This window comes from Zonotrichia albicollis, chromosome 5 (genome assembly GCF_047830755.1).
Source record: "Zonotrichia albicollis isolate bZonAlb1 chromosome 5, bZonAlb1.hap1, whole genome shotgun sequence".
NCBI classification, from domain to species: domain Eukaryota; kingdom Metazoa; phylum Chordata; class Aves; order Passeriformes; family Passerellidae; genus Zonotrichia; species Zonotrichia albicollis.
In genome coordinates, this window is record NC_133823.1 from 42,456,903 (window position 1) to 42,479,869 (window position 22,967).

Consider the following 22,967-nt stretch of genomic DNA (forward strand, 5'->3'; position numbering starts at 1 on the left):
GAATAAGTGAAGAAATGCTTAAAATCCTTGACTGTGCATAGGGAGAAATTTACCTATGCTTTAAAGCTGACCAAGGCAAATCATTGTTCCCTGGTAGATGCACAGCCACTGAATACATTTAATCTGAAAAGAATCTGTCACAGTTTAGGATCAGCACTCCCTAATTTAGTGTCTTGTCGCTCCCACAGTCGTTCTTCTCCCAACTCGGATGGGAGACACAAGAGGCAGAGATTACAGGTTGAGATAACAGCAATTTACTGGACACTGCAATGAGATATGGAAACAAACAGCAACAGCAATAATATAGATAAAAATATACAAAAAGAGGATGATTTACAGGCAAAAATTGCTCACAGGTTGGGAAAATGAGCACAGGATGGACAGACCCTCCAGCTGGGATCAGTGTTACCCCACTGCTCCATTTGCTGCTTGCTCCCCAGGAAAAGGGACCTGGGATGAGAGTGAGTCCCTTTTGCCCACTCCCAGCCATGACATTAGATGCTGCGCAACAGCAAAACATCTTGGATGTGCCCACACAGCTCCAGACTATTCCCCCTCTTGGCTACTGCAGAAACTTTGCCCTGTCCTTGCGGGATACCAGGACAGGCTCTAAATACTTGTAGGCACTCTGGAGCACTTTGAACTGTTTGTGATGGCCATACTTATGAGAAAATTATGGCTTGGGGTGCATTTAACCTTTAGCAATTAACGCGCTTTCCTTCAGGAACTGACATAAGAACTTGAGTTTACAACCCAGTGCACCATCCCCATTGCTCTGACATGTGCTGCCTCTGGAGGAGCTGCATCCCAAGGCAGCCCCTCCTGGGCTGGGGAGCCCTGTCCCCCTCAGCACAGGCAGTGTTAATGCAGTTATATATGTGGCTTCTGGCCCATGGTTTGTGGGCAGGAATCTTGCTGGATCCATCTGGGTGGTGCTGGGAGGGGAGGCAGCAGAACTATCCTCTGGCAGCAGCAGGTGTGGCCAAGCCAACCCCAACCTGTGACTTTTCTCTGATTCATATGAAACTTGCTTAGCTGATGCCTGAAATTATATGATGTTGCTTCCTGATCTCAGCAATGGAAGATGTCACCTATCTTTTGCCTTACAGAATTTGCTCCTGTGACTTAGACAAAGTTGAGGAAAAAAGCCTTGGTACCTTTGATGGCACCAATATTCTGGTTGTGGCTAGGATAGAGTTAATTTTCTTCCTAACACCTCACAACGTCATGGACTCCCTGCTGCACCATCAAGCACAGCTTTGGAAATGCTGTTGTCTTGTTGGGAGTTAGGAGGCACTTGGATGGTAACCTCATGGCTGGGTTATTGAGGATGTGCAGGAGTCCAAATAGATGCAATTGCACACCTAATTGAATAAAATGGGTTTTATTTAATTCCTGTATCACAGGAGAGACTGTGGGTAAGTGCGTGTGAGAGTATGTGTGTGAGAAACAAAATGTGAGAAGGAAAATTAATTTTGCAGTGAATGCATGCCTGGAGTTATTCTTCTCAGCAGACACTTCAAACTCTCCTGGTCCACTCACTACCAAACTGGCCATGAAAGTCAAACCACAAAATTTCTTCAGGTCAGAAGTTGCCACTTTGGTTGCCACTGTTACACCCATAGTCTGCCCTTTTTACCACATATATGGGAGAAGGATTGCCTTGGCACCAATCTTTGCTGATCCCCTTTTGCTTTAAAGACCCTAATATACTGCCCCAAGAATGAAGTCATTTATGAAGAATAACACCAGGAAAATGATCAGATTGAGTTGCCATTGCTTTGTAGTGCAATGCAGTTTTAGTTAAGCAGCAGATGTATCATGAAATTAGACATCATACACAATTTAGCAGGTCATTTCCAATGTTATTTCATATTTGTCTAATCCTTACAGGGAGATTTTCTTCCTTTCCCTGGATCAAATTTAATTTAGAAAAAAATAGTCTGGATTTTGCAGGACAGAAGCCCTAAAAAATTAAATTTTTTGTGGCTTCTGGATATTAAAAAGAATTAAATCAAGCACCTTATGGGTACATTGGCCCTTCCTTTGCAGATCTCCTTAAATTTGCCATATGACAGTATAATTTCCAGATACTGCTGCTGGGTTGGAAAAGGGTAGATCACAGGGAAAACTGGGATAGATAAAATTATTGACATAGAGAATTTTATAGTGGCACCTCTATAAATCTGTAATTTTGCTAAACTAGGTAGGTTTAGCAAATGCAGTCATGTACACCTTGCACCACACATTGCTACAAAGCCAAACAAAACCTAAAACAAAGTAGGTCAGAGTCTAGACAAAGCTGGGGGGTCTCGAGGCATGTGCAAAGGTGTGGGCAGAGGCACTGCCTCTGCATTTCAGGCTCTCTTTTCATTGTTATTCGCCTTATGTATTACAGAAAGATCTGTAGATCCCAATTAAAAAGTGCGATTCTCTTCAATTTCAGTAAAAATAAAATCGCATCCCAGTGCTTTGGAGCAGAGTAGGAGGTTTATTAAGAACCACAAAACTGTGTTTCATTTTCAAACAGATTTGCAGTGCCTTTTTCAGAAAAAGAGTCTCTCCAGTACACTGCTCCCTGTAGAGATATTATAGATCTTGCTACTGAAATGTAACATAATCAAATATTATAAAGAATACTCTTTGTTCAAACACTAGGGAGAATTTTTTAATAACTAGATGCAAATGTACCCAGTTAAACTTGATCCATAACTAAAATATGTGCCATATGGCTTCTAACAAGCTACATAAACACTATGTTTCTTCTCATAAGGCTTCAAATTTTGCCATGAACTGAAAAATATGTTAAAAGAATTTGCTTTCAAGTCAGCTTTTTGCAGTTTGCGAAGCACAAATTTCTTTCACTTTATGGCATGAAATTGCCCCAAGTAATTTTGGAGATTGCTTTGCTCCCAAGAGTTTCTGGGGTTTTTTGCTTCCTTTAGGACAGGAGCAAGCATTATCTCAGGAAGCTCAAAGGGTCACTGTCATATCAGTGAGTACATTGCATACCCTGCTGCCCAGAAGGTGCATTTAAAGCCACTCTGAGGCACAGTACTGAGGGTTGCTGTGACAGTGCTAATGCCAAGTCTGACAGTCATGCAAGTCTGACAGGTTTAAAGGTTCTTTGGCTCACAGGACCTCCCACATTTCCATGCAAGGGTTTTCCTGTGAAGCAGCCCCTGCACAGCTTTGTGCAGTGGGCATGCAGGATTTTGCTTCTCTGTCAAAAGCAGAACCACAGAGAAATGTCACATGGATATATCTGTCTGCTGAGCCTTGAAGCAGTCACTGAAAGCTGGAAGTAGCTCTAACATCTCAGTAACCAAACATTACAGATTTTTTAACTATTGAGGGTTTCTCAAGGATGGAAAGATGTTACCACAAGAGCCATCTGGGAAACATTCTAAATTTCTGGAGCCAAAACTTATGGCTAAGGTTTTACATTTTGATTAAAGGCTAGTGGAAGACCCCACAGCATTTGAAAGGGAGAGCATCTTCTCCTAGCATGAATTTTCTGGGTAACCAGAGCAACCTTAATGTATAGGACTGGTATTTGCTTGTTGATACCATAATTAATACTGTACCTTTATTTTTTTTTCTTCATATAATCTGATAAAATAAAAATCTGTATTCCTTAAAGCAAAACTGTATGAGCCCCTGCAGTTCCTATGCCTCACAGACCAGACTGTTGTGTGCAATTTCTCAGGCTGGAGATTTCACAACAGAAAGCCTTTTGTCTTTAAAGTTACTAGAAGAGTGCTAGCTTGACCTTCTTGCATGTTTCTGCATAAATACTGATAAAAAGCATAATCACAATAAGTATGTTTTACTAAGCTCTAGCCTGGAACTAATGTGAGCAGCTTGATGGATTTGGACAGGAAGATTGTTGAACCAGGTAATGATGAGCTAATGGTTCTTTATTATGATTAATGCTTCTTTTTCCTTTCTCTCTTTCTTTCTTTCTTTGGATAGTGCTGATATTGTGCATATGTAAATTGTGCAAGAAATAATATCAATCAAGCATATAATAAGCATATTTTAGGTTGCTATGGAAGAGTTGTAAGTACAGTAAGTGGGCTGATAAATCGTTAGCCAAAACTGCACTCTTTTTTTCTTGGTGGTTTTTTTTTTTTTTTTTTTTGTTTTGTTTTGTTTTGTAAATTAAAAATTTGACTTCAGGGGTCACACAATTTTTTAGAATGAATCACTTTTTTTTACTTGTATGTACTCACCCTGTCCTGGTGCTCAAGCTACAGTATTACAGCATGTGAAATAAGGACATCATGCCTAATTGAAAAACTCATGCCAGAATTTATTTTATTAGAAGGGAATTTAAAAAGTCAGAGAAAATGAATCATTTCCTAAATTAATGAATGTATCACTTACTAACTGTCATTAAAACCTTGTTAATTTGATCCAGTGACAAAGCTAATTAAGAAGATATATGTGCTTCTAAAACTAATGAATATTTTAAACACTTTATTCTGTAACATCTTACTCAATTGGTTTAATAGGCAGTGGCAGCACCGTGTCGTTCTCTGCTCACCAGAGGTGCCTTTGCAGACCTGGCAGGGAGAGGTGAGGAGGCTCTGCAGGCAGATCAAGCAGCAGGCAGCATTTCTGGGAAGTGACAGCTCTGCTGGAAAGCCAAAGGGTGAAAGCAGAGCTTCTGAGTGAGGGCAGATCTTCCTCATCACCAGCAGCAGATGGTCAAAGCCAGAGACTCCTCATAACTCTACTAACTTAAATGCAATTACGATGCTAAGGAAATAGTAAAAGCCTTGCCTACCCCCTTAAATACTTAAAATGTTCTTGTTAGAGGATTTGTTGTGTTGCCAGCAACAATTTCAAGAGCCATGTTTTCAAATAAGCTCATCTCTTGTGCCTAGAATTGAGCTCTTCAACCACCTTATAAAATATTTCTTATAAAATATTTCTTTTACCTGTGAAACTGCACAGACTGCAGTTTCTTGAAATATTTTGTTGGCAATGTAGATGAAGATTTTACCCCAAGTCTCTCTCTCTGTCATTATTTTCACAAGAATTTATACTCTTAAACAAACACACAACTGTGAGTGCCCAGCAAGTTGTCATATCCAGTTTTGTACTGTAGCCTTTTAGAAATAGGGCAGCTACTAAACCGGGCAGGTTTAGCTCTTACTGCATTTCTACAACAGTTTAAAAGCACATGCCACTATTTTCCCTTCTTCTCCTTCTTTGCTTACTATTTTTCCCTCCCAAAAGGAATAAATTAAAATAAATCATGCAACCTCTATCTCCTCACAGGTACTGCCTATTGCTTCGTGAACCATTTAAAAATAAGGCTTGAATAATAATTTGAATCTGATAGTCAATTTGCAGATATTAGTTATAATGTTTTGTGTACCTAGAATAACTAAGATTAGAGATTATTTCTATTCCATACACCTTTTGCTTTGTTGGCATCTTCAGGTTTTTAGTCCCGTTATCTTCATCAACACCAGCTGTAATGCTTTTTAGCTGGTGGAGATCCAATTGTAAAGTTTTGTACATGTGTGCAAAGGTATAGTGAAGTGGATGTTTAAGAGGATGTTTTATACTTAACAGAGGGATATAGCCTGTTCAGTATCAGGAAAATAATTTTTAAAATAGTATAACTATTATACATTGAAAACCAGAAAATTTGGCCATGGAGGAAGTAGGTTAATGGTACAAGAAGGGAGTGTATTCTCATGATCATAAAATACAACAGCAAATGGGATCTAAAGTCACTTTGGTTTTTGTGCCACATGAATGAGGCTTGACAATATCTGGCAAATCAAAGTAAGCTGACACTTTTCAATGTGTCTTGCCAGATAGAAGTAGAATTTACAGTCAGAGATGCAGCTGGCTTCTAATGCTCTAAATCAACAAGTCAAGGAAATGTCTGACAAAGCCAAGAGTAGCCCCCAGCCAGGCTCTGACCTGTCAGTGATCCCACCCCTTCTGTGCCTTGCAGCCTTCAGTGCACAGACAGAGGCATCTCTTCAGTCCCCCTGCAGAATCAGCTCCAGCTCTGCTGCTGCCACAATGTGAGCTACAACGTGGATCACAAGGTGCTGTTTCTGCACCTACTTGTTGGTCCCTGAAAGCAGTGGCCTCTACTCTGCTGCAGTTTGTAAGCCTCTAGAACATTACCAAGATTGCTGTTAGCCAGATATGTGGGGATTTTTAAGTTGAAAGCAATTTTGTTTTATTGAGGAGTAAAATAATAAAAAGCTTTCCCTTGTGAATCTTGTCAATGTGCATTTAGGAAAATTAGTTTGGAAACTTCTTTGCTCCTTATTGGAATGGGAAAATTGTTTTAAAGTGCTCAGCATTTCATTAATCTGGGGAATGTTTTATTTTCATGTCATCCCGACTGCTTTCACAAAAACAAACACAAGCTTGATGAACAGGATTTTTAGAGATATTGTCAATGTACAGTCTCCTGTGGCTTTAAATGGAAATTTATCTCTTTGGTAAAGCTGATGCTGTGGATACTACATCCTGCTTCAGAGACTAATACTTCTGTGGGAAAGGAGGAAAAGAGACTGGGATCTGACTGTTTGTTAGAGAAAACACCTGGGCTCTTCACAGTGTTTGTGCACACACACGCAGGCACACATACAGTATGCTCTATGAGCAAGACTGGCATAAAAGCTAATAAAATATTCCTTCTTTTAATAAGTGCAGAATAGGGGAGAGCTGCTACAAAAATAATGTTCATTAGATTATTAACATTGCATGTCTACAAGCCTAAAAACCAGCTTGATGCCAGGCTCACATTAACCATGTGATTGCCATGCTCACCAGTATCCTCTCCTAGTTTCCTTGTTCTCCCCGAGCCATGGTTTGGGGTTTTTTTGCAACTTTTAACTTTCAAAGTGCAAGTGTTTTGCTTGCAACAAATCAGCCCTTTCCAACCAAAATAAATATTCCAGACAAAAAAAAAAAAAAAAAAACAACAACCCCAAACTGTTGCTGTCTTTCTGATTCCATATATTTTAACTCTGGCCCTTGTTTTTTTACTGCATGTACTAGTACTTGGTGAGTGACGCCTCATTGACAAAGATTACTGCACGATTTAAAATAATAACAGTGCATTGAGACACTTTGCCAGGTCGTCCTGCATAGACTGTGGAGTGATTCCTTCCAATGCTCACCATGGTTGTTCCTACCAGTTTTATTAGCAGATGATGTTTCATGTTGCATTGTTTAAGATGTGAGTTAGTATTCAACATTCCCATAATTCAAAAGGAGCAGGCATTAGCAAATTAGCACATTACAATTTTAAAATACAAGTTTAATAGAGGTTGAAATACAGATTTTGTTTAGAAAGGAACCTGTTCAATTATCAACAAATTCTTTATGAATGAAATTAATGCTGAATTACTTCATATTAATATTACAAAGACATTATGGACACTAAAACAAAGGAGGAAGATGATTGACCATACATGTGTTTCTTAGGGGTGATGGTTGGTAGCTGTGCATACATGCCACAAGGCAAAAGCAGACCATCTCAGACAGAGCTTGTGTTTCTCTGAGCTTGCATCATAGCCGAGGGTAGGGCTTGAACAGCAGGCTTTTTCCTTGAAAAGTCACTTTTTTTCTTCCTTTTCTTTTTTTTTCTTTTTTTTTCCCCATTAAGAACCACTCCATTTGCCTTGCTCAGCAGTTCACCCAGGCTGGAAGGTTGTCCAGTTCACCTCTGGGCCCAAACCCTGGTGCTTGTGCCCCTGGTGAAAGCTGTAAGATGTGATGTGTGTGCAGAGCAGTGCTGATATCTGCATGGTTAGTATGTGGAGCTTAAATAATTGATGCAGTGTCAGACACAGACTGAGCAGCAGAGGGCAAAGGGATTAATTATCTGGTGGTTGTCATTGCCCAAAAACCATGGTCAGCTGTGCTGGGGGTCTCTAGACATTCACAGCTGAAACCAGCAGAAAAACCAGCAGATTTCTCAAGCCTGTGATGCCCAGCACAATACTACCATTTTAGTAGTGTTTACATTGGAGGTGGAAGAGTTTGCAGGGTGGGCTAAGATGAGGCTGGATGGCTGCCCTGGCCTCTTGCTCTTAGTCCATGGGTACCCAAGGGAGCACAACTGGGGCTCTGCACAGCCCAGCCACCACAGACTGAATCCTGGCTCCTGCACTCCTGCTGTACCAGCCCACACATCTCCATGTACCTGCAAGGCTCGTTTTCCCTCCTCTGCACTGTGGCAAGGTTGTATGTCCAATTACTGTGCAAAGGGAAATTAGGAACCATTCTGCTTCAAGGTAACACTTTCTTTATTTCCACTCCACCCGCATTAGCTTAGCCTATCTCTCTAGGGAGTCATAAAACTTTCCTAACCACAACTCTTACTTGAAGTACCTTGCAGTGCTGGTTTAACATCTCAGATGTTCTACACGCATTTTGATATTTCTGTAATGACATGAGCTGGAGTTCTGAGTTTTTTGCTACTTAGTAGGTAAAAATGGGTTTGCAATTATATCATATTTGCTATTATGTACTGTCAGAGATAAAACAGTAAATGATGTTTAATATGTCTTATAGTGTATATTAGCCTCTGCCTTCACTGACTCTCCTCAGATTGTATCCTTAGGTTCAGTCTCTGCATGTTCTGACTTATTTCAAAGCAGTACTGTGGGAAGCTGCTGCAGGCAATCACAGGACTGCCATCCTGCCAGAGAAACTGTCACTGGAACTGGGGGGGGATTGGGGAGCTCAGATATATTTGAGTTGGATCAGTATTTGACTAGAAGTAGTTTGCAAAGTTACTGTAAATGTAGCTGTGTACATGTAGAAGTTGTAAACGGTGATATTTATATGTGAACAATTGGGAAACAGTGGATTTTTTACCGGAATACCTGTGTTACGTGAAAATAGTCATAAAATACCAGTAACTGGAAACAGAAGCAATTTCTTCCAATGTAAGAAGTGGGTCTTTCTGAACCACACAGACTTGTGTTGTTTTCTGGGAGAATGCAAAAAAACTGGAGAGGGTTGGAGAAGAATTTGATGTCACTAATATTGTCAGTCCCAATAACAGTACAATGAAAATGGAAGGCTTGCCATTTGCAAGGAAACATTATTAGAGCTGGCAGGAATTACCACACCATCCTACATCTTGCAGGTCAGGCAGGAGACCTCACAATATGTAATCCAAAATTTTTCTGCACTTGAACATGGGAACAAAGGCAGAACAGGAACGTTCATGTTTATCCTAAAAAGTGGCACACTTCACTCTGAGCAGCCTCTGTTCAGAGTAAAGAACTCTGAGCAGCCTCTGTTCAGAGTAAAGACAACAGATTTTTTTTCCCCAACTATTAATTTTAAACCATCATATGATTTGGATGCATGTGCTGACATAATGTTTGTAGGTTGTATGCACAATTTTACTCTTTATAAAAAATGGCTTCAAGTGCTATGGCTTCACCCTGAAAGATGTGTTCATAAAGATCCTGCCTGTGCCAGGAAGATACACACAACTTCCTGTTTTCCAGTATCCTCATAAAAAGGGAGATAAATTGCTTTCCCAGATATAGGAATCAAGTAAATCCAAAGGTTTTTTTAAGAGAGGTGGAACTGACCCTGGAAAATAAAAATTCTTTTTTTGTCCACTGTGAGTCAGTCTACAAAAATTATTGCCCCTTGAGGAAGGTGAGCAAACCTCTTAACAATGTGTTGCCATTGACAGTTACTTTACTGTCTTATTTTATATCATGAAATGAGGGCTACTGAAGTTGGAATTACACCCCTTCCCTCATGATTCTCACTCAAGGAATATTAAGTTGAAATTTCACAGGTTTTTAGGCAAATCCACCACCAGAACCTGGGCAAGAGAAAAAGTTACATTCAAGATCCATTAACGTGCCCTCAAAAATAATAGTAAAAATAATAGTACCACTGGAAAAGAGAGAACTAAATAAAGTCAAATTCTGTTTTTCCTGATGAGACCTTTAAAGAGTCTCTTGAAGGAATAGGCTTAGTAGTCTTTTACAATGTGCTTCCAGAAATAGAAGGTGCCTCTTGAGAGACTTGCATAGTTTAAAAAATCATTCTTACTATTAATGTATCCCACAGGATCGTGCCTGGAATAACAATTAGGAGAGTCTGAGTGCTGTAGCTTCTACATTGCTGTGTATGTGTAAGGCCTGCAGATGTCCACAGATTAGATGACCCTGGACCAGAGCAGACCAACATGTCCAGCCTGCCTGGGGCTCTGGGGTGTGTTTGTGCCTCCTGTGGGCGTGTGCTTCGGGCACATACGAGCTGTCTCTGGTGTAGTTTTGCTGCATCTCTTGCACTGCATCCTTCTGTAGTCCTAGTCCGTGTCACCCCTTGTCCTCTCTTCAGCTGGGGACTTGCACTGCCAAGCTGTGGATTTGCATGAGTATTTTAAGTATTTAAGTATTTTAAGTTCATTACTTTAGTCCTTCCTGGCTACTGAAATTAGGTATGTACCTCAGCTGTGTCTTGAATCCACAAAGAAAATTAAACCTGCACGGATTCTTCATTTCTGCTGCCTGAAAGGTGTGACCTAAGTGAAACCTGGCCAGGGACACTAGCACAGAAGTCAGGCTCCTACAGCCAGGATGGGAACTTTTAGTGTTCCATGGGATAAACACATCCCAAAACACCTCACATGTCAAAATCCCAAGTATACTTGGGGGGACTCTCCCAACAGCTACCTGTACCCTTTTACCCAGACAATGTTCACCTGAGCTCTAGGATTTTACTTTAGGATAGTGATTACAGAGCAGTTAATTTTAAAAAATATTAAAAACCCCCGCTGAATAAGGCTAAGAGATCCATGGCTGTGCTTGAGTGCATTCATTATGAGAAACCAGTTTTACCCTGGGCCAGAAAGACACTGAGCAGGCAGATATGAGAGTTGTCATGATGAACTAAGCTCCAGGGCAAAGCTGGGAAAGTGGGGATGTATTACAGCAACTTCAATTACTTTGCATGTAATGCTGTAATTAGTATTCATGTAATGATAGAAGCTTGTGCCCAAAGAGCTCTTAAGTGTGAGCTGAGAGGAGGGGAGAGCAGTGACAGGAGTGACAGCAATTCCCATGGGAACACCTTGTGGGCAGTTGCTGGGGCAGCTGCTCCTGCATCTGGGCTGCTGCCACAAAGGGCTCCTCCACAGGCTGTGCTTCTTGTGCTCCAGGCAGGCCAAATGGAAAGGCAGCAGGAAAACAGGTCCTATGTGGCCTCTGAACAACAGGCAGAAGGCTGGAAATAGTGCTGAAATATGGATTTTGGGAGAAAGTTTTCGAAACTCAAACATTTTACTGCTGGTTCCACATAGTATAGATCTTGTGTGTTTTACTTGTTTACTGGAGGTAAATTTATTGGAAATGTCACAGTGTGAACATGGGAGTGCAACAACAGTGAAGGAAAAGTTGCAGGGCAAATAACTCAGGACAACTTTCCTACTCTGGTACGAACCAACTGTTTTTGCCCTTGTCATCTTTCTTATTTTTATTATTCATCAGGCTAGGGCCATGCTCTGCTCTGAGCTGCAGCAGGAAAGAAAAAAGAATAAATTACCAAACCAAGCGTGGGCTAAACTGACAACAGATGATTTGCTCTGGATTCTTTATGCTGTGGTTAGGCTCAAGGTTCAGGTGTAATTCAGCAAAAACTGGCTTTCTGTATTTTGTTATCCAAGACACTTTGTTTCCCAGGCAAGGCACTCTTTCAGAAGGAACTGTTGCACATTCACTGTATGGCAGGGTGTGTGGGGACAGCCTCAGCCCAGTAATCCCAGGATAACACTTCAGGATTATCCTCCAAGGTGCATCCCTGGCCAGGTCCTTACACCACTGCTATCCTAATTGTACCACAGCCTCTGCTAAATTCTCCACACCCAGTTGCTTTTCCAGGGAGCCTGGCCCAGGGCCTTGGGGCCCTGAGCCAAAAGCTCTTTGAGAGGCATCAGCCCTGCAGATGTATTTAGCTGTGCACCACGAGAGACAACCTCCCCAGTGAACAGAGCTGCCCTAACAGCCTATAAGCTGGAGCCCCAGGAGAGCCCTCTGCCCTCTGCTGCTCCAGGGTCCTCCCAAACCTTGCTTTCCAGGCTGTCTGTCTGTGAAGTTATAGGGACTGTCTTAGGATACACCATTACAGGTTCTGGATTACTTTTACAGTCTGATAATGACTAAAAGCTTGAAATTTTGGTGGGAATTAATGTCTATTGCAGACTTCCACTGGTGAACTCTTAAGTATAGAATTGATGAGGGCTTATTAAGCATCTCAGGATGTTCAATGGACAGTTTGCCCCTGAAACACCTCCTCACATAGTACATCAAATTCTCCCTGGGTCTTTAGGGGAATGAATTACTTTATTATACTTTTCTCCCTGTGTAAATCTGTAGTTGCTTTAATCATCCATAATTTAGAGTATGCTTGTCATTGTTGAAAACATGTCTGAATATGGCAGGACTCATTTACAGACTTCAATGTGGGATTACACTTGAAGGATGGAAAATTCCTTATGTTCCTCTCATAAATTAGATGGTGCTCAATTTCTATTCCTTTTTAAACTTCTGACCCTCTCCAAAGGGGCAAAGGGGAGCAGGTGTGAGAGAGAGAAGCCTGTCAGAATCAGTTCAGAAGCATCACGTGTGTCAGAGCCCCTTATCACCTCAGGATCAAACGTTTTGTTGCTGTAGCAGCTGTGTTACCTTTGCATCATTTGTGGCTGAGTGCATTAACTTCCCCTTTTTCTCAGAAAGAGGAGCATGAATGTAAATGACACATGCTAGATAATAAACTACAGCAGAGCTGGTCCAAAGGGAATGCTGTTTCTAAAAGTACTTTGGGATCCTTAAGGTGTTGGGCATCACTTGTAGAGTCACCTCTTCATATGTATCATATTTAGGCTACTTGAAGTAATACATTAGTACATTCAACCATTTGCACCAATGAGGGAGGCAAAATCTGAAAAGCTGTGTGTGAGGAGCTTGGGGCACCGTGAGTTGCAGGGAGGTGGTTTCTAACAGTTACCTTCAAAGATGAATTGTATTTGTCTAGCTTGGAGAATAATCCTATAACTAGCTAGGAAAAAATATCATCACAAAGAAAACTAAGAAAATAACAGTTCTTAAGTCACCCTGACATTGGCTCTTCACTTGAACAAAATATCTGAAGGAAACTTGGCCTTTAGAGCTGTAGGAAAATGGGCTATTGGAGTAGTGTGCAGATAAACTTGTTATCTGCGATTCTGGTTAATGATAAATGACATGGCTAATGACATGCACAGGATGACAAAAGAGCCATCTCAGCCAAGTAAAGAGAGATTAAATTGGCCCATCCTACACTCCTACTCATCACATCATTAAATATTTAGCGGTTTGGTTGAGTGTCATAAAAGGGGAGAACATTAGTCTGAGGACTCATAATTATAGTTTTGAGCTCTTCTTTAATGTTCTGCAGTTCCAGCACCAAGAACTTAAATCGTTAAAAATGCAAATGGACTGTTACTAAAATTTCAATGTGTGTTGTTGATATCATGAAAAAAACAAATTCAAGGCAGGCTGGAAATTGTTATTATTTCTATTTAGATCCACTCTGGCATATTGACAGTCACTTCAGTGCTAGTGCTGCCATACCTGCTTTATAAATCTTCTCCTAACTAACCAAGGTAAGGCACGTGCACCTTTCCTTTCCTTGGAAGTTAACTGAAAGCCAGCATGAAGCCTTGTAATGGATATCTCTTGCATGCACGATTAATTTTCTGACATTTGGTCAGAAAGGAGAGGAAAAGCAAGGTTTGCTGGAGATCAAGAGAAGCTGTCCAGGCAACACAGGGTTACTCACCTTTAATGAATCTTCCCTCAGCATGACATGGGCAGTGGAGGTTGAGCTCTCCCAGTGTCCCCACTCACAAGCTGATGAACATGAAGTATCTCCCAAAGTACCAGGAGAACAGTGTAGTGACCTAAACCCTGCAGCACAGGAGCTGGTACACCTTGGACTTGTCCTGGTGCCCAGGGAAAGCAGGTAATTTCTTAGCAGTGAGAAGAAGGGGACTTACTGTGCAACTTCATCTGCCAACAGCAGAAAATGGTTGCTGATGTTGGACTCCATTGGTTATTTAGCAATAATATATTAGCAGTAATATATTTAGCAATAAATTTACTCCTTTAATCCAAATGCTTCATCTCTCACTATGCTTAATTTCTATTGCTAGCATTCCATGTACCTATGTAATTCAGTTCTGTTTTTTAAAATCAAGTTTCTGCAGCCCAGAGCATTGTCTCATGTAGCTGGCATCATGTCAATTGATGTCCTTGAAAGTGATCTGGCCTGAAAGTGCAAGATTACTTGGCAGCGTTAAAATAAGCCCCCACTTTTGCTTTGACACTGTACTACATTTGGATCTGGTATAAAGATGGAAAAAACAGATATTGGGATATCCACACTGACCCAGTGCATAAATTTAGACTAATGGCTCAAGTTTTTTCTTATTATATTTTTTTCTTTTCAGTAATAATGCAGCCTTCCTAAAGCCAGAGATTTTCACACTCTGCTGTTCTAAACACTCTTACCTAAAACCTGTGTTCACAGAAACATTTATTCAGAGAATTCACCTAAAACATTTATTTACAGAATTCGCAGAATGATTAGATTGGGAGACACCTTCAAGATCATCAAGTCCAACCCATGCCCCAACACCTCAACTACACCATGGCACTGAGTGCCACATCCAGTCTCTGTTTAAACACATCCAGGGATGGTGACTCCCACCATCCCCAGGCAGGCAGGCCATTCCAGAACTTTGTCACTCTTCCCATGATATCCAACCTATATTTCCTTTGATGCAGCTTGAGGCTCTGTTATCAGTTATTTCACGAGTAAAGATGAACAAATTGCTGAGGTTTTCCTGCATCCACCTGATTGGAAGGGGTGATTGGAGGGCTCAGCAAGGAAACATGTCAAATTAATTCAAGATCACAAGTTTGGGGAAAAAAACCAAGGATATCTCATATTTCTCCTTTCCCAAAAGGATTTCCTTTTCTTAAAATTCATTTGGTTTTAGTAAAATAAAAAAAAAAAACTTAAAAAAAGATTTTTTTAAGGTATTAGCAATAAAAAAATTCATCAGACACATTATTTTTAAAAGCTCACTGGCTTGCTTCCTTAGGAGTATCTTGAGAATGTGAAAGAAAAGAACTGACCTGTAATAGGTGTATGTGGTGTTTCTCTAGATTGAAATCAAGAGCTCCCACTTCTTGAACAGTATTTGAATACATATTGTTATAACCCCAATTTCCAACCATTATTTCCCACAGGTATTACATATCTGAAAGTACAACTGAGGTATAAAAGCTCATTTTAAACTCCTACATCACAAGCCTGCTGCTTTTTAAATGGCTGGAACACAGCATTATGTTCGAGTTCCTTGGGTTTGGACTGCAATCATCCCACTGTCTCCTTGACAACACCAGGAACATCAAGCAATTCAGAAAAGGAGAGCCACAGTGGAAAAGGTTGCAGCCCTTATAAAAGACATTTCAAAGACTTAGATCTGCCTAGAGAAGAGACGTCAACTCATGCTTGACTTTTAGTATCAGCTGACTTCAGGGACATTTTTTTTCAACTTTTTTTTTTTTTTGCAGGATGGAGATGATGTATGAGTAACCTGATCACCCCATATGTCTGCAGCAGGAAAAGAAGAAAGATGTGCTTTTACATTGTTACTGCAAAATGAAGAAATACTTAGAAGTCATTAGAGATGTGAGAAAGTAACAGATTTTTTAGACTGTAACATAATTTTCCTGCTTCCTGGGTACACTTATTTCTAAGACTTCTTTTTCTAAACAAAATTTGTACTCAGATGGTGAAAATGCTTATGCAATGCCCATTGGAGGGGTGGTGAAAATGCTTATGCAATGCCCATTGGAGGGGGTTTAGATTCAGTGTTAGGGAGAGTTTCTTCACTGAAAGTGTTCCTGAGCACTGGAAGTGATGGAGTCACAGTTCCCAGAGGTATCTAAAAGCCATGGAGATGTGGCACTCAGGGACATGGTTTAGTGCTGGGCTAACAGTTGGTCTCAGTCTCAAAGATCTTTTCCTAAGTGGTTCTGTGTATTGTAATTCAGGATGAATTTGAGTTTTTGGTCCTTTGTTCCTTTCTTTTTTGCCTGCCTGTTTGTAATGTAGAGTGTGTGAGGTGGTTCATGGTCTTCTCTCGTAGGAGATAGGGGAAGGGTGTAAGCTTCCACATTTTGAAACCAAGACAAGCTGTTCAAGCCTTCCTGGCTGTCCTTGTTGGCCTTTGATGAATAATTTCTAGCTCTGTTCTCTGGCTTTGGGAAAAGTAGGTAACACATACTCTGTTTTACCTTCCTTCTTGGGGGACACCAGGAGTCATTAATCTCTTTAAGTATTTGTTCCTGTAGAAGTTCTATCCTGCACAAATATTTTTGTCCATGGCACTGAAAAATGCACAAAAATTTTCAGGGGAGCATAGTCCAGAGAAGGAAGCAGGGCATGGCATTGTGCTCTTAAATGAAAACAGAAGTAGTCTGGGCAATTAGACTGGGGAACATTTCCATGTAACTTCTATGGGATCTCACTTTCATCAGTGAAAAATAATACTTTTCATTTGAGTTTGGGTTATCATGTTGCATGATCCTGCATATGGTGATGACTGCATATTTAAAAGGATAATACAGGACAGTTCACCCTATGGCTGCCCTTGCCCTCACATACCTGCCAAGGACTTTGTTCAGCTTTGAGTCTCACGCTTCAATTCTGGTTCAAGATGTCAGAGCTGGTGCTGGCCACTAAGGAAAGCCAATACTTTGGGAGGAAGATGGAGAAAAACCTCTATATGCAGCACAGAATATTGTATATGCAATATTCTAAGTACAAAATTCTACAAAACATCTGTTCTACCAAAAAAAAAAAAAAAGTACAAAAGTTCTATATACAGCACTAAATATTGTATATAAATACAGAGAAACACTCTGCATAGATTATTATATAGAGGGTTCAGCCCTAAGTCACCAGACAGCAAGATTATCTGGAGCTAAACTTTAGCTAGTGTAATTTCATATAAGTCCCCCGAAACCTGTCCTTAGCATAACTGTGTGGTTCATGCCAACAGAGCAGCTGATTTTTTTTTCCTTTTAATATTTTTGAAAATCAGAAGCTGTCTCTAGATTCAGAGCATTTGCCACAAGGAACTAACGCCAGGAGCTGTCAGGTCATGTATGTCTAGCAAAATGTCTAGTGAAATGTTAGCTCTCCAACCCTGACACACACTGCAGCTGTGGCTTTAGAATAAGAATTTCCAGAACAGAATATGTTAACAATTGGCTCGGTCTGAGTTTAAAGTCAGTGTAACTCCATTAGTTCTCTGCTTCAGATGTGACAAACCAGAGTAACAGAGCCGTAGATGCTCTTTCTCAAGGGACTGACAGACTGGTAAACCACTGTATGTACTCTATACCTGCCTTTCAAGAGGAAATTGTATTTCCATTTAAAAGTCTATTACTTTGTTAAAGTGCAATAAATGTGTTTTCATTAGTTGTGATCCCAGGTCTCTGTCTTTCCCTTCTAATGTGTTTCCTTTGGTGACATTTTTTCTTGTCAGGGAAAGGTCGTGACATTTCAAGGTGTTCCCTTCCTGAAGTCTGACTCCTTGAAGTAATGAGATGCAGCTGACCTGTCAGTGAAAGTCTGCCACAGTGCAAACAAGCCTGGCAAAAGCAGAGCTCAGAAGCCTCAGCTCACGGTCACTCCTGATGGAGCTGATGGCTGCCCATGTTCTCTGTGTTGTTACAAGGCTGCCCAGAAAGGACAAAACCCCCAGGATTATGTGTCACTGAGTGCTGTTATTATTTGAACTTCTGTTTTCAAGCATCCCATTAATTTGCATAGTGACTCAAGCTCAGGCAAACCTTGTTTGGTTTAAACCTTAAATTATATTAACTTTAAATGTCAAAAATGATTGTAAAGAAATTTTGGTTCCTTAATGAGTATAAATAGATTTCAGATTGCATATGTTAGTTGGAAGTTACCTGACTGAAATTCTTAGGCCCATTTATGGTGGCTATTACTCAGAAGCACAACACTGAGGACTTTAATCTCAAAGGGAAATCTCTTTAATGCTGTAATCTCTAAGGAAAGTCGCTTTAATGCTGCCATCTCCAGAATGTAAATTGAAAGTAGATTTGGGCCTGACTAAAAAGTTTGCTGTTTTCTGCCCTAATTTTCTTATTGCAGAAAAGTTGCATGCAGTTTTCACTTTGATTTAGGAGTGCTTTGCATTCTCTTTTCACCTGGGAAGGACTACATTACATTAGTCTACAGAAAACATGCTCAGTCCAGGGTGAGTCTGAAAATAACCTGTACATGACCCCTTTGTGCCAATGCATGCAGAAATTATAAACTGTCTTCTGGAGAGAGAAGTGTGGTCTAGCCCTATTAACCTCTACACAACCTCCTTTCTAGTAACATTTGTTAAATAATCCTTTCTGATAATTTCATCATGTCTCCTCAAGAAAAGATACAATTTGACCTAGTATATATTTTTGCCTATTATGCAGTATTATGTATTTCAGCCTTTTTCCATTTTAGGGGCTGTGCTTTAGGGTGACAATTTTTCCTTTCATACGTTGATGTCAGTTTTCAGCCCATTTGAAGAATATTTCTGTATTTTTAAGCATGAACTTCTTGAGTTCATTTATTATTTTTTATTGGACTTCCCAACTTTGTAATTGTATTGGAGTTGTTCTGTCATATTTGATTTCTGCAGCATTCATTGATCATATTCACCAACAGAAACAAATAATAGTTTTTTAAAAGTCTCATGTCATCAGTAAAACTGGAGGCTTTTCATAGATGATGTGTATATTTTAAGAGTTCTTTTGTCTGAGAAGACAGCAATAAGAAATCAGAATTAAAAGAATTTAGGAATGAAAATCTCATAAGTATGGGCCAATTTTCCCCTGAAGAATATGACAGTGTCATGCTCCTTCTTTGAGACAATTAAAACTACTTTGTCCTAAATTTCTAAGGATATTTAAAAAATCTTCCAAAACCAAAACCATGTCTTTCTCCTGGCATTAATCCATTTTTAACCTATTACAGTACTTTAAATTATTAAGTTACTGTACTTTTTATAGCCCTTGTGGGCTCACTTCCATTATAAGAATAAGAAACAATGATCCTACTCACTCCAGGGCTGTCATTTGAGATGGAGACTGCAGAGAGTTGGGTTTCATTTGCTGTTATGGGGAGAGCTGCCACTCATAGTAGTAATAACCTGTATTATTCATAATTTGCAAATGTTTCTTCCTGATAAGTAGCATTTTTATATGGAAAGTCACCTTCAATTTTCCTGGAAGTAACTGCGTGACCCATCATGGACTATGAGCAGCCAGATTTATAACCCAGAAACCAGAGAGGGTTTTCAACAAAATCTGGAAGGAGTGGGCTAGGATGCTGAGCTGATCATCAGTGATATATTTGATCAATCTGCACAGAAAACGATTCCATTTTTAAGATAATAAAGAATGTGGCATGTCTAAAAGGTTTTAGTGTTTCCTAAATTGCAGTTTATTATTGTAAAGCTGTTGAAAAGTTTGCGTGTCTGATCACTGTGCCTCAGATTAGACAGGTAAGACATCTTTTAAAACTCTCCTTATGATAGATTCCAAAAAACCTAAAACTAAGAAAAGATCAATTTCTTGAGCTTTGAGGGCAAAGACTCTACTGATGGGTTTTGGCATTCTTCTGCATTCAGTGGTTGGTACAATGAAAAAAAACTGTTGCGGGCTCTATACAGAAATAATACCCTGCACAGTAAGGTGCCTTGCTGATTAACCCACAGTAAGAGCAGCTTTGTGGAGCTGGGGTAAGAATGAAGGGATTGGTATAATTATCATTATTTTGTGTTATCATTATTTTGACATAACAATATCTATGAATTTTCTTCAGTTTTCTGCTCCATTAATAAATACAATTTCTAAGTAAATCTGGCATGAGCCAAGTGCTCTGGTCTTAGGAAGACAATGAGCAGATAAACAGGACAAACAACAAACCACAGGGATCCCATTGCTTCACAGTTTGGGCTGAGAATCTCTGAACCATTCAAACTGGAAGACACTGAGAGGATTTCAGTCCATTCTTCCAAATTACTTCCTTATGGTCTTTTCCTTCAAATTTTCAAGCAAGTGCTTTCATGCTGCATCCATGTGAAGGAATTTCCTGCAGCTGGCATTAGTTGTACCTCACTAGGAAGCTGGGAGGAGACTTTTGGTGAAGCACTAGAGGTTTGACAGTGCACCAAATTTAGCCCTGGAATATATATACTTTTTTTCTGAAGCCAGTGCCAATTCAAAACTTTTGGCAAAATATGAACTTTATAAGCCAAATTTTCAGGATTCCTTCCTTTCTGCTGGATTTATGTGCATATTGTGAAAAAAATATGGAAAAGCATTGTGAGGTCATGATATGAGTTTGTGTCTTATTACAAGAGAATGATCCCATTGTAAAACCAACTCATCCTACAGGGGTGAGAAAGAACAAAATTTTGGAAGACAGAATTACATTTTCTAAGTGTCAGTACTCATCTACCTTCACTCCTCTATTTTCTTGTTTAAGGTCTTTTAAGTTAATAAAACCTGTAGATTCTGAAAGCAATATTGAGGAGAGGAAAGTGAGATGAGAGTATCTTGCAGAGTAACCTTTTAAAAAAAAAAAATCATGCAACCATACTGTAGATAATTATTGCTTTCCTTTGAACAGAATTTTTTTTTCTACAATCATCAGGACTTCATAAAACAGTAATCTCTTTTGTTTCCAGTTCCATGTTTGTATAGAATAAATGGTGAATGCTGGAGGAGAATATGGAAAAGGGTGTGAGTTTGGTGGAGAAAAGTTTATTATCTGTGACCTGTTCCACTTCTCAAACAAACTCAAGTCCATAAAAATTACACATTTCTTCTGGGTATTCACAGGTAGCCACCATTTTGGAAAGATTATCATGTTTTTCATTAATTTAGTTACCGTCATCAGATTTTCTTTAGTCATTAAAAGGTTCAGTCATCTCTCTTTTACACAAGGAATTTTTAATGCAAAATATTTAGTAACTCTCGAAGAGAGCCCTGAACACTGGCTGCAATCAGTCCCATCACTGTTCCCTAGTGGAGTCTCTCTTAGCACAGGGACTGGGTTTTCTGTCCTCATTTCCAGTAGTTCAGGCAAGATCTAGTTCATTAGAGGGTCATTTATGTTTTACTTATTCATAAAGGAAGAGCTGAGGCATCATCTTAGACAAAATAAAAAAAGGAATTTTTTTAGAAAATACAGGGTCTATCATGCCCAATATGACTTGAGTTTTGTTGTTTGCTTTCTATTTGTAGGGAGACATCCCTAAAGACTATTACTGAGTGATTATCTCTTTGTGTTACGCCAATACTGTAATAAAAGCCCATTTACTGATGCTTATTCTTGAATTGAGACTCCAGTGACTTTTCTTTATGGATCTTTTTTCTGTTCTGACACAAACTTTGTATTCATATTAGCAATAAAAGGAGAGAATACCTTGAAGAACCACAGCATCTGAGCAGCCATTAATTAATTTTGAGACTTGTCTACAGAAAATTTAATTCTCTAGAACATAAACAAGTAAGAACAAAATCCATGTGCACAACTTTCCCATTGTACAGAAGGATTAACGGGTTATTAATGGACATCTGAAGTTGTGAGAAACATCCTCGAGCACACAGCAAGCCATTTCAAGCACTGCGGTAAGTGTGGAATTGAAAGTGAAGAAAGTGCAGTGTGGACAAAAGCACTCCTAGTGCTTGTGTTCAGATGTAGGAGGGATGATTTCTCATAATCTTTATTGAATTGGAGTTGCAGAAGCAGCAGCATGCACTGACCTTGTCAGAGGCTGCGTGTGTGTGAACGCGGCCAGTGGATGCAGTGACGCTGCTCCCGACCCTGCCCTTGCACACACAGACACCATGATGTTTGCACATACTCAGCTCTTTGGTTTCCTTTCCACTAGCCATAATTAACATTTATTCAAGCAACATTAGGAAGAACATAAATATTTCAAAGAAGCTAATTACAGCATCCAAAACATCCTCCAAGCTATTCGTTTAATGAGGATGTGTTTTGTTCCTGCAATAGTGTAACATTAATTTCATCAAGCTATTAAACAAAACAAAACCAGATACAATAGAGAAAGACATATTTTTTTCTCCTGTTTACAAGAATGCTTACTTGAATTTCAGTGAGTTCCTTGAATAAAGATGGCTGTCATAAACCATGCAAGCTTCCTATAAACTCAGATTCAAGCTTGGCGAACTTGCTCTGTCAAAATTTGCACCAATTTCAGTAGAAATATTATCTTGGTATAATATATAGTCTGACCTTAGTGCAAATATACATTTTTGTTAGAAGTTATATCGTTTTTTTCTAGTATATTACAAGGAGGATTATAACTATGCCCAAATCAGATTACCTTACTCATGTATCAGGAAATGCAAAACTACCCTGATGCTCTTAGCAAAAAGGCATAGTCAAAAATTAAATGGAGTCCATACTGGGCTGGAAGTACTGGAGGAGGGAAGCCTGTAGGATTCAGACACTGTAACTCATGGCACAGACAGGATTGAATGTGTAATGGCTACTGCTTTTGCCCATTAGCAGGAGTCTGCTGAAAATAAAATTCACATTTCAGATGAAGGATTTTCAAGCAATACGAATCCAAGCAAGAGAGAATTTTTTTTAAAATAGTAAATGGAAGACCAGAAATTTTCTACCTGAAAATTTTTTCTCATAATCTTCAAAATCTGATATGTTTCTGTGCAAGTGGGCTCAGCAAAATTTTTCAGTTTGCAGTACTAAAACACACTGTCCAAAAATGCAGCTTCTGGGCTAATCAGAGCCCTTTCACCTGAAACTAAAGTTTAAGT

General features: G+C 39.6%; 1 long non-coding RNA gene across 1 annotated transcript; it reads left to right on the forward strand.

Moving 5' to 3' along the window:
• The first annotated feature begins 3,671 nt into the window (after window positions 1–3,671).
• LOC141729036 (uncharacterized) lies at window positions 3,672–21,476 on the forward strand. The gene is made up of 3 exons (XR_012580282.1): window positions 3,672–3,898; window positions 15,648–15,765; window positions 17,630–21,476. It is a non-coding gene; the product is annotated as an uncharacterized LOC141729036 (long non-coding RNA).
• Window positions 21,477–22,967: the final 1,491 nt, after the last annotated feature.